General features: G+C 42.9%; 1 protein-coding gene across 1 annotated transcript in view; it reads left to right on the top strand.

Annotated features, from left to right (window-relative positions):
* Nucleotides 1–20,642, top strand: part of LOC138950247 (uncharacterized) — a 796,434-nt gene that overhangs the window by 53,470 nt on the left and 722,322 nt on the right. The window lies entirely within an intron of this gene.

Below are 20,642 nucleotides of genomic sequence, written 5' to 3'. Positions count from 1 at the left end.
AGAGAGAGAAGAGAGAGAGATCAAATCAAATCAAATCAAATCAAATCAAATTTTATTTTTCGAGGGTTGTGGCGTAAGCAATACAACGAGCTTTTTTTCAACCAGCCCTCGCCCAGAGAGGGGACTAATCTAATCACATATTTACACGGATATTAACGTAGAAAAAAAGGTAGAGAAAAACAACAACATATGAATATTTACACATTACATATTATACACAAATATAAAGCGTCGTATAATTTATGTAACGTAGTGAAAACAATGCTGAATACACATGCATGAGTAAATGTGTTATTAATTTGAGTGTTTTTGTGTGGATATAATGCACACTGATGCTTTGAACAAATGAAAATATAACCAAACGAAGTCTTCCATCACTGTGATTTTTCGTAATTTAACATTAAATACAGTGAAAGGTGTTTTTTGAAAGTATTGAGACTCATTGGGACTCTCACAAATTCCGGGAGAGAATTCCACAGGACGCTACCAGAATAGGCTAAGCTTGATTTGAAGAGATCTATCCTTGGAATTGGGACGTTAAACTTTCGGTTTGGTTTCACTTTAAAGTTTGCAACGAAAGTTCGTGGTGCACGGCCGGAAAGTATTTTGTGAAGGAGCACGCCTTCATTAAATTTAAATCTTTGTTTTAGTGGGAGAATCTTAAGTTTCTTATAATCATCAGATACAAGACTGGATTGTTTCAGTAAAATTAGTTTCAGCGCTCGCCTATGTAAACTATACAATGGTTTTAAAATATTAGCACTGGCAGAGTCCCAGATGGTTGAACAATAATCTGTGATGGTTTGTATATATGCGTTAAAGTATAATAACCTTGAGTGCTGATCTAGAAAGTGTTTAATTCTATTTAACTGATATATTTTTCTGGACATTGTTTTACATACCGACCGAACATGATGGGCCCAAGACAAATTATTATCGATATTTACTCCCAAAACTTTATGATCTCCTACCTCCTCTATTGCGTCGTTACCAATTAATATGGAATGAGGATTGTTTCGTATGTTTTGTCTCTTTTGTCTTGTTGTTATTAACATGTATTTGGTCTTTTTAGGGTGAAGACTCATGTGGTTATACTCCGTCCAATGAATGAGATCATCTACATATCGATAAACGTTTTTCAAGGACAGCCTTTGTCATCAACGGGGATAGGTCGATGACAATTAAAGTGTGTTGGTCAAAGACTATTCAATTTCAAGAGCGGGAATTTGAGGTGATGTTGCCAACTATACACCCCCACCCCCTTTGTCCGGTGAAAGCCATGTGTCTGGCATTCCACCAAACAACACCAGCCCCAGCTCATTCCCCGGCGTTACCCATCAGTGGAGAATGTTTTGATAAACGATTGAAATCAGCAGTCGCTGAGAGAGAGAGAGAGAGAGAGAGAGAGAGAGAGAGAGAGAGAGAGAGAGAGAGAGAGAGAGGAGAGAGAGAGAGAGAGAGAGAGAGAGAGAGAGAGAGAGAGAGAGAGAGAGAGAGAGAGAGAGAGAGAGAGAGAGAGAGAGAGAGAGAGAGAGAGAGAGAGAGAGAGAGAGAGAGAGAGAGGGGGTAGAAGAAGGGGAAAGAAATACGAAATATGTTTTGAATTTGGAAAAAGTACAAGCCCAAAATAATGTGATGACACATGTGAGGGCAAGTAATGGTGATATTGTTGATGATCAATTTCTTGTGTTGAATGAACAAGTGCAGTATTATAAATGTTTGTATGGTAAATTTGGGAATAATAGGCCGTGAAAGGTGGATGCAGCGCCTAAAGGCAGTCGATCTACTGGCCGATGTGAATGCGTGATATATTGTGTAAAAAAAATTCCATCTCACACGGCATTAATAGGTAACATGCGCCTTGAGTCGCCTTGTGTGGTGAGATACGTGCGCGATATAAATCCTCGTAAATAAATAAAATAAATAAAATAAATAAAATAAATAAAATAAATAAATAAATAAAAGTCCAGAAAGTCAGGAACGCATCAGGGCAGAAGCAAAGGAATTTTGTGATGAAGAAGAATTGGTTAAATTAACGGACTAAGATAGTAATGTATGTGAAGGGATGTTGACGGAAGCAGAGGTGGCAGCAGCATTAAAAATGATGAAAAATGGTTCATCACCTGGAAGTGACGGACTCACCACAGAGTTTATTAAAATGGTTTGGAATAGATTAAAGAGCATGATTACAGACTCGTTTAATGAAGCTGTTCGTAATAATAATTTGTCTTTTACGCAAAAACAAGGAATAATTATGTTATTACAAAAAAGTACAGAATTACCCAGGGAAGACCTTAATAATTGGCGTCCAATTACCCTACTTAATACAGATTATAAGATGTTGGCAAAGGTTTCAAATCAGAGATTGAGTTCGGTTATTTGTAAGTTAGTAAATGAAGATCAAGTTAGTTACATAAAAGGAAGGAATATTGGAACCGTGATTCGTACAATAGATGACGTAATAGAGTATTTAAATCGAACGGATAAGTCTGGGTTTATATTGGCCCTTGACTATCGTAAAGCGTTTGATTCCATTTATAAGGAATTTATGATAGAAGCATTTAGATCATATGGTTTTGGTGAAGATTTTCAAAAATGGGTTAAGCTTTTAATGACGGATACTTTTAGTAGTATTAATCACGGAGGGTGGATTTCAGAACCGTTTCCCTTGAAGTGTGGTATAAGACAAGGTTTTCCATTATACTTGCCATTAAAATTAGGAAAAGTGATATAACGGGTGTTGAATTTCCCTCAAAGGTGGGCGAGGAGAGTGCCCTAAAAATTAAACAGTTAGCAGACGATACAACAATATTTTTACAGAACAGTGGTGATGTTTTTAAAGTTAAAGATATAATAATAAAGTTTGCAAAGTTTTCATGACTGACCCTGAATGTAAATAAAACCAAAATAATGAACATTGGACAGCATTGTGGTCAGCAAAAGTTGCCCTTTGAGTGCACAGAGAAGATTAAGAGTAATAATAATAATGCAAACTTTTATAGCGCTATTCTAGAAAAATGTCTACTCTTAGCGCTTTACAATACATACATCGACCAAGCATACTATACACGCACAGGCAAAGAAACCGACCAAACATAACCAACAAACTATACATGCACAGGCAAAGAAAACGACCAAACATACAATACACGCACAGGCAAAGATAACGACCAAACATAAACAAACATACTATGACCAATCATAACCAACATACTATAAGATTTTAGGTATATATTTCGTAAATAATGATAGAGCAATAAATGTTGAACAGAATTGGGTATTAAAGGTCCTTGTCTACATTATTATACCGAAATCGCTATTTGACCATTAAAATGCAGAGTCTATTATCTACAAATATCAACAATACACCCCCGTGAGGTGAGGTTGAGGGTGAGGTTGAGGGTGAGGTTGAGGGTGAGGGTGAGGGTGAGGGTGAGGTGAGGGTGAGGGTGAGGGTGAGGGTGAGGGTGAGGGTGAGGTTGAGGGTGAGGTTGAGGGTGAGGGTGAGGGTGAGGGTGAGGGTGAGGTTGAGGGTGAGGTTGAGGGTGAGGTTGAGGTGAGGGTGAGGGTGAGGGTGAGGGTGAGGTTGAGGGTGAGGGTGAGGGTGAGGGTGAGGTTGAGGGTGAGGGTGAGGGTGAGGGTGAGGGTGAGGGTGAGGTTGAGGGTGAGGTTGAGGGTGAGGGTGAGGGTGAGGTGAGGTGAGGTGAGGTGAGGTGAGGTGAGGTGAGGTGAGGTGAGGTGAGGTGAGGTGAGGAGATGAGATGAGATGAGATGAGATGAGATGAGATGAGATGAGATGAGATGAGATGAGATGATATGATATGATATGATATAATATATGATATGATGTGATATGATATGATATAATATGATATAATAATATATGATATGATATGATATCTTCTTGTGACGCACACGGTGTGAAAATGGCCACAGCCCGCCCGGGTCTTGACATGTTCCTGTCTTTATCAAACCTAACGCCCAGTGTTGGTCTGCGTGGAGCGATCACACAATGCTCTATGGCCCTGAAGTCACTCCACCAGAAGTGGCAAAGAAACCATTGGTGTGCAGTTATTAAAGCCGCACTGGGCCTTCTTCAACACTCTTTTCAACACGGCACAATGGCCATTGTGTGTACATTGACACGCGTGCATATGAATGGTTTGGGAAAGTTGCTGAGTGTCTCACGATAAACTATACAACCGGCGTTCTGAGCCTTGTCCCTCTTGATTTTATTTGGGTCACTTTTTTAGGTGGTTTTTTTGGGGTTTTTTGGGTGGTTTTTGCTTCAGTACATAAATTGTTAATCAATGTTCAGACAAAAATGTTGAATTAGAATAGCTGTGGCATAGTAGGCTTCATTGCTTAAACGTCAATGTTGAATTCCAAACACATGTTGGTGAACATTTTGCCCGAAGTCTGTCCAGGAAGACTCCAACTTACCCACGGCAAGGCCTCCAGCAGCCTTTCTTCCTTTCTTTTCTATTGTTTCCGCATTGTAACATACACTCCAGAAAAGAACGCATTTAATTCTGTGCACACACACACAGTTTCTGTAATTGCCGTCTATGCCGACGAGACCCTTGTCACACACTGCATACAACCTTATTCGGCGTGTTAACCTCCTCGGAATATACACACACGTTCACAGGTTCATCATCACTGGTGCCAATGAAAGCGGCACCAGTAGACACCATCGAGAAGATGTGGACGCTAAAGTCTTTTTGTGTGTTTTCCAACAAGAACAATACATGCAAAGAATGTGGACATTATGAACGTTCTACCTGATTAAAAAGACAATACTAATACAGTCAAAGAAAAAACAAAAACACACAAAGACACACACAATAATCATCACTTCTCTACACCGTATTACCTAACCAACTCTTCATATGAGGACCACGGTTGGCCTAGTGGTAAGGCGTCCGCCCCGTGATCGGAAGGTCGTGGGTTCGAACCCCGGCCGGGTCATACCTAAGACTTTAAAATTGGCAATCTATTGGCTGCTCCGCCTGGCGTCTGGCATTATGGGGTTAGTGCTAGGACTGGTTGGTGCGGTGTCAGAATAATGTGACTGGGTGAGACATGAAGCCTGTGCTGCGACTTCTGTCGTGTGTGTGGCGCACGTTATATGTCAAAGCAGCACCGCCCTGATATGGCCCTTCGTGGTCGGCTGGGCGTTAAGCAAACAAACAAACAAAATATGAGGAACATATTTTTTTTTTTTTTTAATGTTACCAGCATTGAAACTGGAATATTTTTTTCTATTTCAAATTCCTTAAACATATTTCTAACAGTGGCCTTGTCTCGTGTAATATGTCTCTTGTAACTTACTCTTATCAATATAAACCTTTGCAAACAAAATAATAAAATCTAAAACCACATCTAACATGTTTCATACAACCAAACAGAATAAATTCTTCTGTAAAAAGAACATTTGCGCGGTGAATACAACTTCTATTTAACACATCTTCCAAATTAGTCCAGAATGTCCGACAAAACGGGCAGTACCAAAATAAATGGGAAATTGTTTCATTTTCATGTTTACAAAAGACACACAGGGGACTGTCCTGCAGGCTGTCTGTAGGACACAGAGTCACTGCTATAGACACACAGTCACTGCTATAGACACACAGTCACTGTTATAGACACAGAGTCACTGCTATAGACACAGAGTCACTGCTATAGACACACAGTCACTGTTATAGACACAAAATCACTGCTATAGACACAAAATCACTGCTATAGACACACATTCACTGTTATAGACACACAGTCACTGCTATAGACACAGTCACTGCTATAGACACAAAATCACTGCTATAGACACACATTCACTGTTATAGACACACAGTCACTGCTATAGACACACAGTCACTGCAAAAGACACACAGTCACTGCTATAGACACACAGTCACTGCTATAGACACACAGTCACTGTTATAGACACAGAGTCACTGCTATAGACACAGAGTCACTGCTATAGACACACAGTCACTGCTATAGACACACAGTCACTGCTATAGACACAGAGTCACTGCTATAGACACACAGTCACTGCTATAGACACACAGTCACTGCTATAGACACACAGTCACTGCTATAGACACAAAGTCACTGCTGTAAACACAAAGTCACTGCTATAGACACAAAGTCACTGCTATAGACACACAGTCACTGCTATAGACACACAGTCACTGCTATAGACACACAGTCACTACTATAGACACACAGTCACTGCTATAGACACACAGTCACTGTTATAGACACAAAATCACTGCTATAGACACAAAATCACTGCTATAGACACACAGTCACTGCTATAGACACACAGTCACTGCTATAGACACACAGTCACTGCTATAGACACACAGTCACTGCTATAGACACACAGTCACTGCTATAGACACACAGTCACTGCTATAGACACACAGTCACTGCTATAGACACACAGTCACTGCTATAGACACAGAGTCACTGCTATAGACACACAGTCACTGCTATAGACACAAAGTCACTGTTATAGACACACAGTCACTGTTATAGACACACAGTCACTGCTATAGACACAGAGTCACTGCTATAGACACACAGTCACTGCTATAGACACACAGTCACTGCTATAGACACACAGTCACTGCTATAGACACACAATCACTGCTATAGACACACAGACTACAGTCACTGCTATAGACACACAGTCACTGCTATAGACATACAGTCACTGCTATAGACACAAAGTCACTGCTATAGACACAGTCACTGCTATAGACACAAAGTCACTGCTATAGACACACAGTCACTGCTATAGACACACAGTCACTGTGTGCGCGCCTTCGTGAGCGAGGCTGGTACTACATCCTCCATGCGGCCTACAGCGCTGCTGACCACACTGCAGCACCCTCTCGGTGCGTACGCTGGTCAGCCGCCTCTGCACAACGTTGGACACTCAACGACAAGCGTCACAGGCTCTCGCCCGCCTGGTCTCGACCACACAGGCTGGTCCTATCACCTACCAGAGACAAGGGAAGGTGATGAGACGCAAGAACGACACACCTACTTCCCAGAAGAACGTCACCAACGCATGGACCACAGACGTTTTCAAGTTACCCCACCCTGTTTCCCCTATGATACCCACCTACATCCCAAACCAGAGCCTTTCGTGCCCACATTCCTGGACCCACATCAGACCACCCCCAAAGTTATTTGGGGAAACGAAAACGCAAGGCCCCCTGCGTACATGAACTTTGACAAGGAATGTCATGCAGATCGTCCATTTGCCTCCTACCCCCCGTCTGCGTACTACCAACGTCCACTTGCTACTCCTGCCAAGCAGGACACTCCTATGGACTCTCTCGCCAAAACCCTATCAGACGCTCTGATGATCAACCGTTTGCCGATGCAGGAGCCGTGCATTTTTGTTGGTGACCCTCTCCAATATCCAATTTGGAGGTCGTCGTTTTCGTTCCTCATCGAGAGACAGAACATAACCAGCAGTGAGAAGTTATTGTATCTGCAACGGTACATCGGAGGTCAAGCAAAGGAGGCCGTGACCGGCTTCTTTCTGCTGAGAGAAGGTGATGCCTACGAGAGAGCCATGGAAGTGCTGGAAAATCGGTTCGGCAACTCATACGTCGTTTCGCAAGCTTTCCGGACCAAGCTGGACGAATGGACCCCAGTCAAAAGCAAAGATCCCAAGGGACTCAGAAGTCTGGCCGATTTCTTGCAGCAATGTTCCGTTGCTGCCCAGGAAGTTGGTGGACTGAGCATCCTGGATGATGCCCAGTACTTACGGAAGATCGTCGGAAAGCTCCCAGACTGGATGAGTCACAGATGGTCTAGAACAGTTGCTCGAACTAAGGTTGAAAAGAAGAGGTATCCTCTGTTCAATGAACTCGTGTCGTTCGTTACCCTCGAAGCAGACATTTCTAACGACCCTGTTTTCGGCTTGACAAGTGCATCGGGGACACCAAGAAAGTTCACAACGAACCTGTCAACCCTGACAGAGGATGTCACCGCATGTCTGCACTGTCAACTTCCGGACCATGACGCTGGGACATGTAAGGAACTCATAGTGAAGCCTCTGGTTGAGATACGAGATTTTCTGTTCAAGAACCGTATCTGCTACGGATGTCTGAGAAGCAAGGATCACCAGAGCCATCAATGTAAGCAGAAACAGACGTGCAAGAAGTGCAAGAAGGCTCATCCCACTTGTCTTCACGATGACAATTTCAAATATCAGAACAGTATGAGTGAAAACAAAGGGGCGAGTGAACACAAGAACAATTACCGTACCTCTGCTGCTGACGTTCAAGAGCCACTGTCATCGTCGACCCCTACGGTGTCTGCTCTTAAGGCCAGCGAGGAAAACAGCATCGGTTTCACGTCTATGATCGTTCCCGTTCTCGTTTCCAGTGACTCTAACCCCAACGTAGAGGTGCTGACGTACGCACTACTGGACACTATGTCCAACGCCACTTTTGTAGTGCAGTCAGTGGCTGAAGAAGTTAAAGCCAAATCGCAGCCGACTACACTCAGGGTCTCCACACTGACTGAGGACAATGCTGTGGTCTCCGGCAGGAAGTACTCTGGATTGCGTGTCCGCTCTCCTACCTCCAGTGAGTTTGTCAGGCTCCCTTCTGCCATCTCACGACCTTACCTGTCCGTTGACCCCACGCAAATCCCCACCTCAGAGACTGTCAAAGTTTACCCACATCTCCAACACCTGTCCCCAAAACTGCCCCCCTTGTACCCTGATTGCGAAGCAGGCCTCCTCATCGGCTATGACTGCGCTGAAGCCCTCATGCCCCTAAACGTTGTCCAAGGACTGCCATTTGCAGTAGAGACTAAGTTAGGTTGGAGCATCGTCGGCAAGTCACCGCATTCCGTCGCCTTTGATGGTGTAGGCTCGTCCATGCACGTAGTCGTCAAGCCAGGATCAAGAAAAGAAGAAAGTGCAGCTCATGTCTACAAAATACAGGTGGATGAGGTATCGTGTACTGACCTACTACACGTTATGGAGAGAGACTTTGCTGATAGTGACACAGGATCCATGTCTCAAGATGATTTGAAGTTCATGAAGATCGTGAAGGAGAACGTGAAGGTCAACGAAGCTGGTCACTACGAGATGCCTCTGCCTTTTCGGCCAGAACAACCGTCTCTTCCTGACAACAGAGGTGCCGCAGTCAAGCGTCTCATGGGACTGAAACGCCAGTTTGAGAAGAAGCCTGGGTACCGTGAAGACTATATCAAGTTCATGAACGTGATTTTGGAGCGAGGTGACGCTGAACTGATTCCCAAGAACGAAGTCGAGGTCCCAAATCGCTGGTACATCCCACATCACGGCGTGTACAACGACAAGAAGCCAGGAAAGATTCGTGTGGTTTTTGACTGTAGTGCACGTCACCTAGGCACGTCCTTGAACGATCTTCTCCTACAAGGCCCAGACCTAATCAGCTCCCTTTCCGGCGTTCTCTGTCGTTTCCGCAAGGGTCCCATAGCATTTTCCTGTGACGTGGAAAAAATGTACCACCAGTTTCACGTCTCCGAGCCCCATCGAGACTTTCTGCGCTTCCTTTGGTGGAAGGACGGTGATACGAGTGGCCAGCCGCTTGACTACCGCATGAAGGTGCACATTTTCGGAGCTACATCGTCTCCAGGCTGCGCAAACTTCGGCCTCAAGCAGGTGGCAAAGGACAACGCCACAATCAGCGCCAAGGCATCAGCCTTTCTGCAGCGTGACTTTTATGTCGATGATGGACTTCAAGCCAAAGACTCTGTTGAAGAAGCAGCAGATGTGCTCATGAAGGCTAGAGAAATTTGTGAACACGGACAATTGAGGCTGCACAAGATAGTCTCCAACTCAAAGGAACTTTTAGAGTACTTCCCCGACTCTGAAGTTACGTCAACCAAGGCCACAGAACTTGCAGTCCCTTGTAGCACACCAGAAATTGAGCGGACTCTTGGCCTTCACTGGTGCACTGATGATGACACGCTGGGTTTCACTGACAACCCCAGACTGGGTCCCTCGAACAGAAGAGGAGTTCTCTCTACAATTGCATCAGTCTACGACCCCCTTGGTTTTCTGGCCCCCTTTTTGCTGACTGGAAAATTGATCCTCCAGGAACTATGTCGCCAGGAGCTCGGCTGGGACGATCCGCTGCCACCATCGCTTCAAGAACGTTGGGAAGAGTGGCTGAAGGATCTATCCCGTCTGGGTTGCGTCAAGGTACCCAGGAACTACTTGCCTACAGACTTTGGCACCGTGAAGAATGTAGAGCTACATCACTTCTCAGACGCGTCTACAGCAGGATACGGCCAGTGTTCGTACCTTCGCTTTGAGAATCATCTAGGCAACATTCACAGTACGCTTGTAGTCGCCAAAGCACGCGTGGCTCCGCTTCGACACGTCACTGTCCCTCGTCTGGAGCTAACGGCAGCAGTACTTTCCGTCAAGATGGCAAGATTTCTTCAAGAAGAACTGGACTTTGAGAGCATTGAACATTTCTTTTGGACTGACTCTATGATTGTACTCGCTTATTTGAAGAACGAGTCCAAGCGTTTTCACGTCTTTGTCGCAAATAGAGTCCAACAAATACGTCAGTTCTCACAGGCCAGTCAGTGGAATCATGTTTCTACAAAGGAGAACCCAGCTGATTATGCATCACGGGGATTGTCTGTGAGTGACCTCATGACATCAGAGTGGTTCCATGGTCCCGCGTTCTTGAGCCAGTCCCTTCCGGAATCAGATGACTTTTTCGAGATCCCAGATGACGATGTTGAGGTGAAAGTGTGCAAGGCTACTACCTCTAAAGAAGTGTCTGTTCAGTCGTTTGAGCAGATCGCCCGACGATTCTCCTCCAAGACATCTCTGATAAGAGCCATGGCTGTTTTGGTACGCAAATGCAATGCCATTAAGGGGCACCAGTCGTCTCCCCTTGAAGTGCTTGAAGTCACTGAGAAGAAGTTCATCGAATGTCTTCAGAAAGAACATTTTGAACGCCCAACGCCTTCTTTACGTAACCAGCTTCAGGCACTCAACGCTCACAAGGACGTTGATGGAATACTGAGAGTATACGGTCGCTCTCAAAATTCATCATCCTCTTCAGTTGACAAGTTTCCCATACTACTACCTCGAGACAGTCACTTCTCTTTCCTGGTGGCTCAGGACTGTCATGCTGCGATAGCCCACCAAGGGAGAATGTTCACGATCAACCAAGTACGAGCCAGCGGTTTCTGGATCATTGGCATTCGTCACGTCGTCTCCTCGTTGGTGCGCCGCTGTGTTCACTGCCGATGGCATCGCTCAGGGCCAGCTGGACAGAAGATGGCCGACCTCCCTCTAGAGCGCCTTGACCCATCCCCACCGTTCACGTACTGTGGCATTGACTGTTTCGGCCCATTTCACGTCAAAGATGGACGTAGGGAGGTGAAAAGGTACGGACTGATCGTGACGTGTTTTGCCTCTAGGGCAATCCACATTGAAACCCTGGATGACATGTCAAGTGATTCCTTCATCAACGCCCTACGCATTGTTGTCTCCATGCGAGGAAACATATCACGCATTTGGTGTGACAAAGGAACGAACTTTGTAGGTGCATGCAACGAGTTCAAACTGGCATGGAAGGAGATGGACTCTGAACGACTGACATCAAAGATGCTGGAAAGCAAATGTGAGTTCAAGTTCAACCCCCCTGCAGCTAGTCACATGGGTGGCGTTTGGGAGCGTCAGATCCGAACGGTACGCAGCATCCTGAATGGTCTTCTCAGAAGATCAGGCCAGCGTCTCACTACCTCATCACTTCGTACGTTCCTATACGAGGTGATGGCCATCGTGAACAGTCGACCACTGTCTGTCGAGTCATTGGAATCGGCAGATGGACCACGCCCTTTGACCCCCAACCACGTCCTTACCATGAAGTCAGGTGCCATCCTTCCGCCCCCTGGTGTGTTTGAAGATCCAGACCTGTACGCCAGGAAACGTTGGCGCTGTGTCCAGCGGATGGCAGACGAATTCTGGCTGCTATGGAAGAGCCAGTACCTTTCACTTTTGCAGAAACGTCGTGTCTGGCAACGTCCCCAGGCAAACGTACAGGTGGGAGATGTTGTTGTCTTGCATGACCAGAACTTGTGCAGATCAGAGTGGTGCATGGCTCGTGTAGTCGAAGTGATGCCGGGATCTGATGGACTGGTCAGACGAGTGAAAGTGCATGTTGGAACAAAGGCTCTAGACAATCACGGCCGTCCCACTGGTGATAGTCGCATATTAGAGCGACCTATTCACAAAATGACTGTGTTAGTAGATCGTGAAAATCACAAAGACAAAGCTGTGTAAGTGAACTGAAAGAACATTGAACTTTGGAGTGTTTTTCCAATTTGACAGTTGTAGATTGTTGCTGTTTGTTTTTATATCAGATGATGTAACGGACATTTATGGTTTAAGTGGTGCGGTTTTTTTTATGCCGTCGAGTAATGACTAACGGCATTTAGTTGAAACGAGATGTGTTGAAACATTGAAAATGATTGAACCGTAATAGTGCTGTGTAAATGTTTTGCAACACAATGATTTTGAGTTGTAAATTGGAAATGTCTAAATCTGCGTTATTCTTCTTTTGATATAAGGAATATGTTTGTACAAAGGTTTTTGAAGTAAATTATATTAATATAATTTCCGGTGGGAGTGTGCATGCCGATGTGGCATGCATTCACCTACTTTTTGTTGTAATTACGTTTGATCAAGCCATTGCACGATGTAAAAAGAAGTAAACCGTGTTTTTCTTGTTGTGACCCGTTTTGTGGAGCGTTAATATTTTTACGTGTAATTCACGTGCTCCTTGTTCAGTTGTTGTGACCTGGTTTTGGTCGGAGCGTCACAAACTGCGTCGTTTAGTTCTAGAACACCGTGAGATTCACGTGTTTTTTTTCGTGTCTTGATTTTGAGGTGAGCCCTGCGAATCTGCGTTGCAAGTTTTAGAATACGTGTGACTCACGTGTTTTTAGCTTTGTGATGTCAGCTAGTTCCTTGATGTTCTTTCTGTTAAATATACCGTTTTAAGTTTTGAGCATGCACGGAGTGCGTGATCGGTTACTGATTGGTTGTAAAATAGTAGTTTCACCCGATTCTGTCTTAGGAATGTTGTTGGTTGGTCAATCCGGTGACCTTTGACTTTTGAATAACTATTCCATGTTAGGTTTTTGTTTCCATAAATACCGCTGCTTGACTCCTGTCTCGTCAGTCGATCTGAGGGTTTTAGGAAGCGTTTGGTTTTGATGTAAACGTATGAAGGTTATCAAGTGAACCAACGGAGTGTTTCTTATGTTTTAACGTCAACGTAATGTTCTTGGAGACAGTTGTTTCTCAAGTGTGAATCGTTTTGTGCCCTTCGTTTGTGAGGCAACACGTTTTGGTACTGCTGGTCAACCCACACAGCGCATAAGGTAATTTTGTTGTTACTTGTTTGTGTTGTGTTTTGGTCGCCATTTTGTAATTACTTTGTGAGTTGTTTATGTATAACGTGAGTTGAAAGTCTGACTTGTTGTAGTGTTTCTTTATTGTGTGTTCAACTGTTCTAGTGTTGTGAACGTACAGCAATGATTTGTAGACGCTAGAAAGTCGCTAATGTTTATGATAACTTGTGTTTTCTGTGGTTAACGAAGTTCGAAGTGAAACGTTTTCTCTGACTTTTTCAGCCTTACGTTAAAAGAATTTAGGTAAAAGAAGCTTGCGGTCTGTGGTGATCGTTTGTAAACGGGCTTATTTCTTGTAACGTTATTGAGGGAAAGTGGATGAGTAAATATCTTGTTTGTGACTTTGATTAACGCAGGAACGTTGTCGTTAGACTTTTTTTGGTATGACAGTTTGCTTTGTATTCCTGGCCTGATGAGTCAACGTTTTGTATTTTTCTGAAAGTAGCCATTTTGGTTTTAAACGTATGTATGCTAAGTTTCTTGAGTATTCTTAGTGCTTATGGTATTGTTGAACGTACGGAACGTAATTCTTTATTGTTGTTGAACGTACAGAACGTAACTCTTTATTGTTGTTGAAGGACCGTCTAACCAACGAGTGTTTGGTAATTGTAACTTTCTTGTCTGTTTGTCTTCGCCTGTCTTGTGATTGTTTATTTTTCTTGTATTTACTTCTCGTGTCTTGTTAATGCTTTTGATACTTTTGCCATGTCTAATAATTTGTTTTCTTTTCTCTTTTTCTTTCTGTCCATAAGTTTTTTACCGCAATACGTAGTATCTCATTACGTAGTACTGTAACTATATATGCATTACTGATACCTTAGTGTCAGATGTAAAATAATAAACCAGTACTTTTGCGCGTTATCGCTTGTAACCTGTGTTTGTCATTTCGTATGAACAATATGTAGTACCAGCCTCGCTCACGAAGGCGCGCACACACTGCTATAGACAGACAGTCCCTGCTATAGACACAAAGTCACTGCTATAGACACAGAGTCACTGCTATAGACACAGAGTCACTGCTATAGACACACAGTTACTGCTATAGACACAAAATCACTGCTATAGACACACAGTCACTGCTATAGACACACAGTCACTGCTATAGACACACAGGCACTGCTATAGACACACAGTCACTGCTATAGACACACAGTCACTGCTATAGACACACAGTCACTGCTATAGACACACAGTCACTGCTATAGACACAAAGTCACTGCTATAGACACACAGTCACTGCTATAGACACACAGTCACTGCTATAGACACACAGTCACTGCTATAGACACACACAGTCACTGCTATAGACACACAGTCACTGCTATAGACACACAGTCACTGCTATAGACACAAAGTGACTGCTATAGACACACAGTCACTGCTATAGACACAAAGTGACTGCTATAGACACACAGTCACTGCTATAGACACAAAGGGGACTGTCGAGCAGCCTTTCTGTACGACACAAAGTCACTGCTATAGACACGCCGTGCTTACAACCAAACTCGCAATGTGTGTGAAGTCAATTACGCCAGCTGGCTCACACAACAGAATACATGTAATTCTGATTAATTTCTGCATACGTTCCCAAATCTCTTCTCTAGATTAAAACAAGTCGCGCAAGGCGAAAATACAACATTTAGTCAAGTAGCTGTCGAACTCACAGAATGAAACGGAACGCAATGCAATTTTTTCAGCAAGACCGTATACTCGTAGCATCGTCAGTCCACCGCTCATGGCAAAGGCAGTGAAATTGACAAGAAGAGCGGTTTAGTAGTTGCGCTGAGAAGGATAGCACGCTTTTCTGAACCTCTCTTCGTTTACACTTTCTGAGCTTGTTTTTAATCCAAACATAATATATTATCATATCTATATGTTTTTGGAATCAGGAACCGACAAGGAATAAGATGAAATTGTTTTTAAATCGATTTCGACAAATTAATTTTGATAATAATTTTTATATTTTTAATTTTCAGAGCTTGTTTTTAATCCAAATATAACATATTTATATGTTTTTGGAATCAGGAAATGATGTAGAATAAGATGAACGTAAATTTGGATCGTTTTATATAAAAGATATTTTTTTTTACAATTTTCAGTTTTTAATGACCAAAGTCATTAATTAATTTTTAAGCCACCAAACTGAAATGCAATTCCGAAGTCCGGCCTTCGTCGAAGATTACTTGACCACAATTTCAACCAATTTGGTTGAAAAATGAGGGCGTGACAGTGCCGCCTCAACTTTCACGAAAAGCCGGACATGACGTCATCAAAGACATTTATCCAAAAAATGAAAAAAACGTATGGGGATATTATACCCAGGAACTCTCATGTTAAATTTCATACAGATCGGTCCAGTAGTTTGGTCTGAATCGCTCTACACGCACACACACACGCACGCACGCACACACACGCACACACACACACACACACACACACACACACACACACACACACACACACACACACACACACACACACACACACACACACACACACACACACACACACACACACACACACACACACATACACCACGACCCTCGTTTCGATTCCCCCTCTATTTTAAAAATTTAGTCAAAACTTGACTAAATGTAAAAACAACAAGTCGCGTAAGGCGAAATTACTACTTTTAGTCAAGCTGTGGAACTCACAGAATGAAACTGAACGTAATCCGCCGCTAGTGCAAAAGGCAGTGAAAGTGACGTTCCTGTTTGGCGCGGTAGCGGTTGCGCTGTGCTTCATAGCACGCTTTACTGTACCTCTCTTCGTTTTAACTTTCTGAGCGTGTTTTTAATCCAAACATATCATATCTATATGTTTTTGGAATCAGGAACCGACAAGGAATAAGATGAAATAGTTTTTAACAGGATTTCGGAAATTTAATTTTGATCATAATTTTTTTATTTTTAATTTTCAGAGCTTGTTTTTAATCTAAATATAACATATTTATATGTTTTTGGAATCAGAAAATGATGACAAATAAGATAAACGTAAATTTGGATCGTTTTATTATTATTTTTTTTTTTAACAATTTTCAGATTTTTCATGACCAAAGTCATCAATTAATTTTTAAGCCACCAAACTGAAATGCAATACCAAGGTCTGGCCTTCGTCGAAGATTGCTTTGCCAAAATGTCAAACAATTTGATTGAAAAATGAGGGTGTGACAGTGCCGCCTCAACTTTTACAAAAAGCCGGATATGACGTCATCAAAGGTATTTGTCGAAAAAAAGAAAAAAACGTCCGGGGATATCATTCCCAGGAACTCTCATGTCAAATTTCATAAAGATCGGTTAAGTAGTTTAGTCTGAATCGCTCTACACACACACATACTGACAGACACACACACACACAGACAGACAGACACACACACACACACACACACACACACACACACACACACACACACACACACATACACCACGACCCTCGTCTCGATTCCCCCCTCTATGTTAAAACATTTAAGAACAAATATAAAAGATTTTAAGGTTTGAAAACATAATACAAATTGAAATACCGGTATATGCATTTCTGGACCACCCGTTTGTGTGGACTTTTTTTAAGTATGCTTACGAATTTATCATGCTGTGTTTGCCCGGCTGTTCATTGAACAAGTAATCATTTTCTAGAGTCGTTTGGGTGTGTGTACAAAGTTTCTACTAGGGTCACTAGAAGGACTGGACTAACCCTGTCCCTGGTATTGTGGGTGTATTTACACCCCCGGTATAGGGGTGTGTATAGGTTTCACTCGATGTGTTTGTGTGTTTGTACTTTGTTTGTGTTCGCAAGTAGATCTCAAGAATGAACGGACCGATCGTCACCAAACTTGGTGAACAGGTGCTATACATTTCTGAGACGGTCCTTACAAAAATTGGGACCAGTCAAACACACGGTTAGGGAGTTATTGGTGGATTAAAATTATACAACGACTTATAGACGGACACCCCCGTTGGTCAAAGGGAAATAACCATTCTCACTGCCACCGACTGAGAAGGTTATTTCCCTTGATGGGGGTGTTTTTCCTATCAGAGGAATTTCTTGTTTTGTCAAGTCTTTAAGATGTCCGCAACGATTAGCAAACAGCTTGGTATGTCGATAAACGCTTAAGTAAGAAGAAGAAAAACTGACCAAACTTTTGTTTCTGTCTGAATTTATTTTGACCACATGTTTTTGTTTAAAAAAAAATGTTATGCAGCTTGTTATCGCGCGCATATTTCAACATACGGATTCAAGGCGCAGGGATTTATTTATGCCATGTGAGATGGATTTATTTTTATATTTAGTCAAGTTTTGACTAAATATTTTAACATCGAGGGGGAATCGAAACGAGGGTATGGTGTATGTGCGTGTGTCTGTGTGTGTGTCTGTGTGTGTGTCTGTGTGTGTGTGTGTAGAGCGATTCAGACTAAACTACTGGACCGATCTTTATGAAATTTGACATGAGAGTTCCTGGGTATGAAATTCCCATACGTTTTTTTAATTTTTTTGATAAATGTCTTTGATGACGTCATATCCGGCTTTTCGTGAAAGTTGAGGCGGCACTGTCACGCCCTCATTTTTCAACCAAATTGGTTGAAATTTTGGTCAAGTAATCTTCGACGAAGCCCGGGGTTCGGTATTGCATTTCAGCTTGGTGGCTTAAAAATTAATTTATGACTTTGGTCATTAAAAATCGGAAAATTGTAAAAAAAAATAAAAATTTATAAAACGATCCAAATTTACGTTTATCTTATTCTCCATCAATTGCTGATTCCAAAAACATATAAATATGTTATATTTGGATTAAAAACAAGCTCTGAAAATTAAATATATAAAAATTATTATCAAAATTTTTTTTTTCGAAATCAATTTAAAAACACTTTCATCTTATTCCTTGTCGGTTCCTGATTCCAAAAACATATAGATATGATATGTTTGGATTAAAAACACGCTCAGAAAGTTAAAACAAAGAGAGGTACAGAAAAGCGTGCTATCCTTCTTAGCGCAACTACTACCCCGCTCTTCTTGTCAATTTCACTGCCTTTGCCATGAGCGGTGGACTGACGATGCTACGAGTATACGGTCTTGCTGAAAAAGGGCAGCTACTTGACTAAATATTGTATTTTCGCCTTACGCGACTTGTTTATTTTTACACAATACATCACGCATTCACATCGGCCAGCAGATCGCAGCCATTTCCTACTATTCACGGCCTATTATTCCAAGTCACACGGGTATTTTGGTGGACATTTTTATCTATGCCTATACAATTTTGCCAGGCAAGACCCTTTTGTCAATCGTGGGATCTTCAACGTGCACACCCCAATGTAGTGTACTCGAAGGGACCTCGGTTTTTCGTCTCATCCGAAAGACTAGCACTTGAACCCACCACCTAGGTTAGGAAAGGGGGGAGAAAATTGCTAACGCCCTGACCCAGGGTCGAACTCGCAACCTCTCGCTTCCGAGCGCAAGTGTGTTACCACTCGGCCACCCAGTCTATAATTATAGGTGATTCGACGTGTCTCTGTGTTGAGTTCAGGTATCACGGGGCTAGCACGGGCCTGTCTGCTCTGTTCATGTCGCGGTGTTGTCACAGCTCAGTCTGAATTCTTGAAGACTCGTCGTCAACAACACACGGCTATATGTGACCCTCCACCACGAAATGAGTCGCATGTCACCTCGCTCGATTCTGCGCTAGGCTTAATATAAGTCCGGGGGGTGTCTGATAACAGTGTGAGGGTCACCTTAGTCACAAGCTTATAACTCAAACAGTTTTTGCTCTTTTCTAGAACGGTTTTCACCACTGGATAGAGCATAAAAAAAACTCTGTAGGAAAATGTAAAAATATGAGAATCATGGAAAGGCGACATGCGACTCATTTCGTGGTGGGGGGTGACATATATGAATAGAGAGGGGGGTGTTTGTGTTGATTGCGCATGTCTGCTGTGGTATATAATAGCGGTGTCGTCGGAGGTCCGTGTCAGACTGTGACGGGACCCGTCGTCAAGACCACAACCATGAATAGGGTTGTTGTGTGTGCTCGGTGTGTGTCACTGTCTATTGGTGTAGTGTTGTATAGCGGTGTGTGTCACGGTGTCTATTGGTGTAGTGTTGTATAGCGATGTGTGTCACGGTGTCTATTGGTGTAGTGTTGTATAGCGATGTGTGTCACTGTGTCTATTGGTGTAGTGTTGTATAGCGGTGTGTGTCACGGTGTCTATTGGTGTAGTGTTGTATAGCGATGTGTGTCACTGTGTCTATTGGTGTAGTGTTGTATAGCGATGTGTGTCACTGTGTCTATTGGTGTAGTGTTGTATAGCGGTGTGTGTCACTGTGTCTATTGGTGTAGTGTTGTATAGCGATGTGTGTCACTGTGTCTATTGGTGTAGTGTTGTATAGCGATGTGTGTCACTGTGTCTATTGGTGTAGTGTTGTATAGCGATGTGTGTCACTGTGTCTATTGGTGTAGTGTTGTATAGCGATGTGAGTGATAAGATATGTTTCCCTGCAGTGATGTTCCTAGGACTGGAGGGCAACAGGACAAAATGTCCTGAATCAAAAAACTAATAGGACATCATGTCCTGACTACAAAAAAACAATAGGACATTCAGATCAAGCGAACCAATCATGGCACCTAACCTTTTTAGATGACTGAGAATATATGAATAAAGGCAAATAAAAACCGAACAGTTCCAAATTTATTTTAATATTTTAAATGCAACAGTGTTCAGTAGGGTTACTTTCACACACACAGACACATGCTTCAGAATGTCATAAGTGATCTGTCACACACACTCACTCACACACATACACGCACACTCATACACACACACACACATACACACACACACACACACACACACACACACACACACACACTATGCTTCAGAATTAATGTCACAAGTGACAAGTGATCTTTCACACACTTCAGAATGTCACACGTGATCATTTTCAGTGAGCTTGAACAGCTACTTTCGTTTCTTGCGTCTCTTCCTGCGTCTGTTCCTGAGGTTGTAGATCTATTGGCTCACCTTCTGAGGCTTCAGTCTCCGACGGGGCCGAAGGCCCTGCAACTTGACTGTCCGTGTCGTCCTTTTTTTTTAACAAAGCCACTTAAAAGTGTCTGCCCTTTTCCCACGTAAACCTTTTTCTTCGGCGGCATCTTTGCAGAAATGTGGCGGCGGAAGTAAAGT

This window comes from Littorina saxatilis, linkage group LG16, assembly GCF_037325665.1.
Source record: "Littorina saxatilis isolate snail1 linkage group LG16, US_GU_Lsax_2.0, whole genome shotgun sequence".
Classification (NCBI taxonomy): domain Eukaryota; kingdom Metazoa; phylum Mollusca; class Gastropoda; order Littorinimorpha; family Littorinidae; genus Littorina; species Littorina saxatilis.
The sequence above is the reverse complement of the archived record's forward strand: the minus strand, read 5'-3'. Positions and strand labels throughout refer to the sequence as shown.